Source organism: Halichoerus grypus, chromosome 10 (genome assembly GCF_964656455.1).
Source record: "Halichoerus grypus chromosome 10, mHalGry1.hap1.1, whole genome shotgun sequence".
Taxonomy (NCBI): domain Eukaryota; kingdom Metazoa; phylum Chordata; class Mammalia; order Carnivora; family Phocidae; genus Halichoerus; species Halichoerus grypus.
In genome coordinates, this window is record NC_135721.1 from 114,252,518 (window position 1) to 114,260,036 (window position 7,519).

Consider the following 7,519-nt stretch of genomic DNA (forward strand, 5'->3'; position numbering starts at 1 on the left):
ATGTTCTTTATCTTAATAGAGCTGGTGATTTCACAGGTATAGACAACCGTCAAATTTCATCAAATTGAGCCCTTTAAATCACTGTGGCTCCTTGTACATAAATGGTACACTTCAATAAAGTTTTTAGTTTCTTTTTTCTTTTCTAAGATTTTATTTATTTTTTGACAGAGAGACAGAGAGAGAGGGAACACAAGCAGGGGGAGTGGGAGAGGGAGAAGCAGGCTTCCCGCTGAGCACGGAGCCTGATGTGGGGCTCGATCCCAGGACCCTGGGATCATGACCTGAGCCAAAGGCAGACGCCCAACGACTGAGCCACCCAGGTGCCCCTTTTTCTTTTTTTAAGTAGGTTCTACAACCAATTCCAGTAGGCTGGAATTCACGACCCTGAGATCATGAGTCACATGCTCTATGGACTGAGCCAGCCAGGCGCCCCTCAATAAAGTTTTTTTTTTTTTATTAACATATAATGTATTATTTGTTTCAGGGGTACAGGTCTGTGTCAACAAAGTTTTTAAAAAAGCAATGGGGTGTGTGTGTGCGTGCATGGGTGTGTGTGCATGCGCGCGCCTGGCTGATTCAATAGGTAGAGTGTAGGACTCTTGATCTGGGGGTTGTGAGTTTGAGCCCCACATTGAGTGTATGGATTACTAAAAATAAATAAATAAATAAGCTTAGAAAAAATTAAAAAGCAATTACAACAGGTGGGGAAGGACAGAATGGAGAGTTACTGCCAATGAGCATGGGGGTTCTTTTTGGGGTGATAAAAATGTTCTAAAGTTAGATTCTGGTGCTGGTTGCACAGCTCTGTGAATATGCTAAAAACCACCGAATTGTACACTTTAAATGGGCGAATGTGTGGTATGTGAGTCATATCTCAATAAAGCTGTTAAACAAAAACCAACTGTATAGTGATAGAAGTCAGAATAGTAGTAGGTAACCTTTGGATAGGGTATTGACTGGAAAGGGATATCAGGGAGCCTTCTAGTGTGGTGAAATGATGTAAGTGGTAGTTTTAGGTGTTAAGCCTGAAACAATTCTTTGAACTCTATGTGTGAGATGTGTGCATCTTGCCATATATACGCATTATACTTCAAGTTTTCAATTTTGTTTTTTAAATTTTTGTTTATTTATTTTTAAAGATTTTATTTATTTTTTTTAAATAAACTCTTTCCCCAGTGTGGGGCTCAGACTTATGACCCAGAGATCAAGAGTTGTGTACTCTACTAAGTCAGCCAGGCACCCCTCAATTTTTCACCTTTGAATTTGCTTTAGAAAAATTTACATAAAATAACTTGGAACTTTTAAATTGTCCAGTTCTTTGAGTTTTGACAAATGCATACAATCATATAACCATCATGGGATGCCTGAGTGGCTTAGTTGGTTAAGCCTCTGCCTTTGGCTCAGGTCATGATGCCAGGGCCCTGGGATCAAGTCCCACATCAGGCTCCTTGCTCAGCAGGGAGCCTGCTTTTCCCTCTGCCTGCCACTCCCCCTGCTTGTGCTTTCTCTCTCTGACAAATAAATAAATAAATAATCTTAAAAAAAAAAAAAATCATATAACCGGGAGCCTGGGTGGCTCAGTTGATAAGCGTCTGCCTTCGGCTCAGGTCATGGTCCCAGGGTCCTGGGATCGAGCCCTGCATCGGGCTCCCTGCTCCGCGGGAAGCCTGCTTCTCCCTCTCCCACTCCCCCTGCTTGTGTTCCCTCTCTCGCCATGTCTCTCTCTGTCAAATAAATAAATAAAATCTTTTTTTTAAAGATTTTATTTATTTATTTGACAGCAACAGAGAGACAGCTCGATCCCAGGACCCTGGGACCATGACCTGAGCCGAAGGCAGACGCTTAACGACTGAGCCACCCAGGCGCCCCAGTAAATAAAATCTTAAAAAAAAAAATCATATAACCATCTTGATAAACAAGATGTAGAACATTTCCGTCAGCCTAAATTTCCCTGTGGCCTTTTATATTCCCTGTGCCCTTTTATAGTCATACTTTACCCCTACCATGAGTATCCGATGACACAGATCTGTTTTCTGTTCCTGTAATTTTGTCTTTAAAAAAAAATCCCATGTGTCTGGGTGGCTCAGTTGGTTAAGTGTCTCACTCTTTTTTTTTTTTTAAATGAGAGGGGACACAGCCAAGGGAGCCCAGGTGACAAGTGGACCCTGCCTTGTCTTTCTTTCTTTTCTTTTTTTTTCTTCCTCCCTTCCTTCCTTCCTTCCTTTTCTTTCTTTCTTTAAGATTTTTATTTATCTGAGAGAGAGAGAGAGCTAGTGAGAGAGATCATGAGCAGGGAGGTGAGGGAAGGCAGATGGAGAGGAAGAGGAAGACTTCCCACTGAGCTGGGAGCCCAATGTGGGGCTTGATCCCAGGACTCTGGGATCATGACCTGAGCCAAAGGCAGACACCTAACCAACTGAGCCACCCAGGGGTCCCAAGTGTCTGATTCTTTATTTTGACTCAGGTCATGATCTCCTGTGTCATTAGATGGAGCCCAATGTTCGGCTCCACACTCAGTGGGGAGTCTGCTTGAGATTCTCTCTTCCTCTGCCCCTCCCCCTGCTCTATCTCTCTTTCTCTCTCTCCCCCTCTGAAAGAAATAAATGAATCTTTATTTTTCCTTAGGATTTTATTTATATAAAAAAAGATTTTATTTATTTATTTGAGAGAGAAAGGGAGAAAACAAGCGAGAGAGTATAAGCAGGGGGAGCAGTTGAGGGAGAACCAGGCTCCTCATGCAGCAGAGAGCCTGACATGGGGCTTGATCCCAGGACCCTGGGATCATGACCTGAGCTGAAGGCAGAAGCTTAACCAACTGAGCCACCCAGGCAGCCCAATAAAAGAATCTTTATTTATTTTTCTTCTTTTATTTTTGTTTTTTTTTTAAAGATTTTATTTATTTACTTGTCAGAGAGAGCAAAAGCAGGGGCAATGGCAGGCAGAGGGAGAGGGAGAAGCAGGCTTCCCTCTGAGCAAGAAGCCCAATGTGGGGCTCGATCCCAGGACCCTAGGATCATGACCTGAGCCGAAGGCAGACGCTTAATGACCAAGCCACCCAGGTGCCCCTAAATGAATCTTTAAAAAAAAATCCCATAAATGGAATCATAGAATATGTAACCCTTTGAGCCTGGCTTCTTTGTTTTATTTTATTTTATCTTAATTTTTTAAGTAATCTAAAGTAACCCAACATGGAGCTCGAACTCACAACCCCAAGATCAACAGTCACATGTTCCAGCAACTGAGCCAGTCAGGTGCCCCAGGTCTGGCTTTTTTGAAATTCATCCATATTATTTTGAGTATCAGAAATTTGTTCCTTAGGGGTGCCCTTGATTTCGGCTTGGGTCATGAGATCTGAGCTCCAAGTCTGGCTCAGCAGGAAGTCTGCTTCTCTCCCTCTCCCCCTGCCCAGCCTCCCCTGCTCACATGTGTGCATGCACTCTCTCTCTCTAAAATAAATAAATCTTAAAAAAAAAGAAAGAAATTTGTTCCCTTTTTTTTTTTTTTTTAGAAATTTATTTATTTATTTGAGAGAGAAGAGTGAGAGAGAGAGAGAGAATAGGAGCTGGGGGTGGGCAGGGGAAGCACAGGGAGAAACAGACTCCCTGCTGAGCAGGGAGACCAATGTGGGCAGAGCTCAATCCCGGGACTCCGGGATCATGGACTGACTGAGCCACCTAGGCACCCCAAATTTGTTCCTTTTTATCGCTAAACATTGTTTATTTATATGATGAACATACCACAGTTTATTTATCCATTCATCAGTTGAGGGACATTTAGATTATTGCCAGTTTTTGGTAATTTTGAATAAAGCTGCTATAAAATCAATATAGGTTTTCGTGTAAACATAAATTTTTAGGGGCACCTGGCTCATTCAGTCGGTAGAGCATGAAACTCTTTTTTTTTAAAGATTTTATTTATTTATTTGACAGAGACACAGTGAGAGAGGGAACACAAGCAGAGGGAGTGGGAGAGGGAGAAGCAGGCTTCCCGCAGAGCAGGGAGCCTAATGAGGGGCTCGATCCCAGGATCCTGGGATCATGACCTGAGCTGAAGGCGGACGCTTAACGACTGAGCCACCCAGGCGCCGGAGCATGCAACTCTTGATTTCAGAGTTGTAAATTCAAGCCGCATGTTGGGGATAGAGATTACTTAAAAATAAAATATTTAAAACAAACAAACATAAGTTTTTAAACCAGCCTTGCATTCCCAGGATAATTCCAATTTGACCATGATGTACTATATTTTTTATGTATTGTTTAACTCAATTTGTTAATTTTTTTTTTTAAGATTTTATTTATTTATTTGACAGAGGGAGAGACACAGCGAGAGAGGGAACACAAGCAGGGGGAGTGGGAGAGGGAGAAGCAGGCTTCCCGCAGAGCAGGGAGTCCAATGCGGGGCTCGATCCCAGGACCCCGGGATCATGACCTGAGCTGAAGGCAGATGCCCAATGACTGAGCCACCCAGACGCCCCTCAATTTGTTAATATTTTATTGAAGATTTTTGCTTGTGTATGTCTTCATCAGACATATTGGTCTCTTCTTTTCTTGTAATAACTAGTGTGGTGTTGCAATGAGGGTGATCTTGGCTTCATAAAATGAGTTGAAGGGGCACCTGGGTAGCTCAGTCGTTAAGCATCTGCCTTGGGCTCAGGTCCTGATCCCAGGGTCCTGGGATCAAGCCCCACATTGGGCTCTCTGCTCAGCGGGAAGCCTGCTTCTCCCTCTCCCACTCCCCCTGCTTATGTTCCCTCTCTCGCTGTGTCTGTCTCTGTCAAAAAAATAAATAAAATCTTTAAAAAAAAATGAGTTGGAAATGTTTCCTCCTCTTTTATTTTCTGTAAGAGACTGTGAAATTGATATTATTTCTTCTTAAATATTTGGTAGAACTAGCAATTGAAGCCTTTTGGCTCTGGGGTTCTCTTGGCTAAAAGAATTCTTTTTTTTAAGTTTTATTTATTTATTTGAGAGAGAGAGAGAGTGAGGACAGGATAGAAAGGGAGAGGGAGAGAGAGAATCTCCAGCTGACTTCCCGCTGAGTGCAGAGCCCAACGTTGGGCTCTATCTAAGGACGCTGAGATCATGACCTGAGCTGAAATCAAGAGCTGGAAACCAGGGGTGTCTGGGTGGCTCAGTCAGTTAAGAGGCTGCCTTCGGCTCAGGTTATGATTCTGGGGTCCTGGAATCAAGTCCCGAGTCCCACTCCCTGCTCAGCAGAGAGCCTGCTTCTCCCTCTCCCTCTGCCCGCCACTCTGCGTACTTGTGCTCTCTCTCTCTGTCAAATGAATAAGTAAAATCTTTAAAAAAAAAAAAATAAAGAGCCAGGAGCTTAACAGACTGAGCCACCCAGGTATCCCTCCCTCTTTTATTCTTAATATTGATATATTGTGTCCTCTCTTTTTATTGTTAGTCTTGTTAAAAGTTTATCAATTTTATCAATCTTTTCAGAGAACTAGCAACTTTTGAAAAAAAACTGGAAACTTTTGGTTTCATTTATTTTCTCTATTCTCACTTCAATTGAGTTCTGCTTTTATCATTATTTTTTTAAAGAGATTTTATTTTTTTTTAAAGATTTTATTTATTTATTTGACAGAGAGAGAGACAGCGAGAGCAGGAACACAGCAGGGGGAGTGGGAGAGGGAGAAGCAGGCTTCCCACTGAGCAGGGAGCCTGATGCAGGGCTCAATCCCAGGACCCTGGGATCATGACCTGAGCCGAAAGCGGACGCTTAAGGACTGAGCCACCCAGGCGCCCCTATCATTATTTATCAGCGGTTTGCCTTAGATTTCATTTGCTTTCTTTTTCTAGTTTTCTTTTTTTTTTTTTTTAAGATTTTATTTATTTATTCACGAGAGACAGAGAGAGAGAGAGGCAGAGGGAGAAGCAGGCTCCCTGCTGCAAGGAGCCGGATGCGGGACTCGATCCCAGGAGCCTGGGATCATGACCTGAGCTGAAGGCAGACACTTAACCGACTGAGCCACCAGGTGCCCTTTTTCTAGTTTTCTAAAACAGAAGGTGAAATCATTGATTTGAAACCTTTCCTTTTGTGTAATAGAAGCACTTAATGTTATAAATTTCCCTATTGCTTTGGCTGTATCACATAAGTTTCTCGTTTCTGTTTTTTTTGTTTTTTAAAGATTTTATTTATTTATTTGACAGAGAGAGACAGCGAGAGAGGGAACACAAGCAGAGGGAGAGGGAGAAGCAGGCTTCCCGCGGGTGGCTCACATAAGTTTTTTTAAGGATATATTTATTTGTTTGTTTGAGAGAGAGCAAGAGAGAGAGAGTAGGAGCACGGACAGGAGTAGAGGGAGAGGGACACGCTGACTCTGTGCTGAGTGTGGAGCCAAAATTGCTCAATCTTGCGACCCTGAGATCACGGCCTGAGCCGAAGTCAAGCCTAACCGGCTGAGCCACCCAAGGTGCCCCTCTCTGACTCTTTTGAAGGTTCTTGTGATTATACTGCGCCTACATGGGTAATCCAAGATAATCTTCCCATCTCATTGTCCTTAACTCAGTCATGTATGTGAAGTCCCTTTTGCTTTGTAAGGTAACCTATTCACAGGTTCCAGGGATGACGATGTCCATATTATACTGCCTGCAGATTGGAACAGTGTTGTGTTTGTTTTTAAGATTTTATTTTTTAAAGTAATCTCTACACCCAGTGTGGGGCTCTAATTTACAACTTGGGGCTCAAATTTATGACTCCGAGATAATGAGTTGTATGCTCTACTGACTGAGCCAGCCAGGAAACCCACAACTGGGCATATTAACCTTGAGCCTCCCAACCCTATTATCTATTCTCCCCACAGTAGGTAGAAGGATATTTTCAAAATGTTTTCAATAAAATTCCCATACTTTCAGTGGGCACCAGAGCCCCGCAATATCTGGTTCTGTCTCCCCTCCTGACCTCATTTCGTACTATTCTTCCTCTTAACCACAAATCTCCAATCGTACTGATTGCCTTGTGCCTTATGTTCAGGAAGTTTATTTCCTACTCAGGGCCTTTGCACTTGCTGTTCTGCCTGCCTAGAACACAATCCCCTCAGATATTCCCATGGTCTGACACCTCATTTCACTATGGTCTCAGTTTATATATCATTTCAGAGCAGACTTCCTGGCTACCGCTGTAAAATGATAATCCTCATACCTCTTGAACCATTTCTCCCTCCCTTATTCTGTTTCTTACATTAAGTTACACTTCCACTTGTCTGTTTCCTTAGACTAAGCTACATGTGGGTAGCAACATTATCTTACTGACTACTTTATCCTAGCACAAGGGTTGGCACAAGATAGGTGCTTAATAAATATTTGTTCAATGAATGAATTAATTCTCTCCTTTCCTAAATATACTTCTATAACTCCCAGGTAATGTGATGGGAGGGGTCAAGGGGAGACTAGAAAGACTGTTATTTGGGGCGCCTGGGTGGCTCAGTTGGTTGGGCGTCTGCCTTTGGCTCAGGTCATGATCCCAGGGTCCTGGGATTGAGCCCTGCATCAGGCTCCCTGCTCAGCTTCTG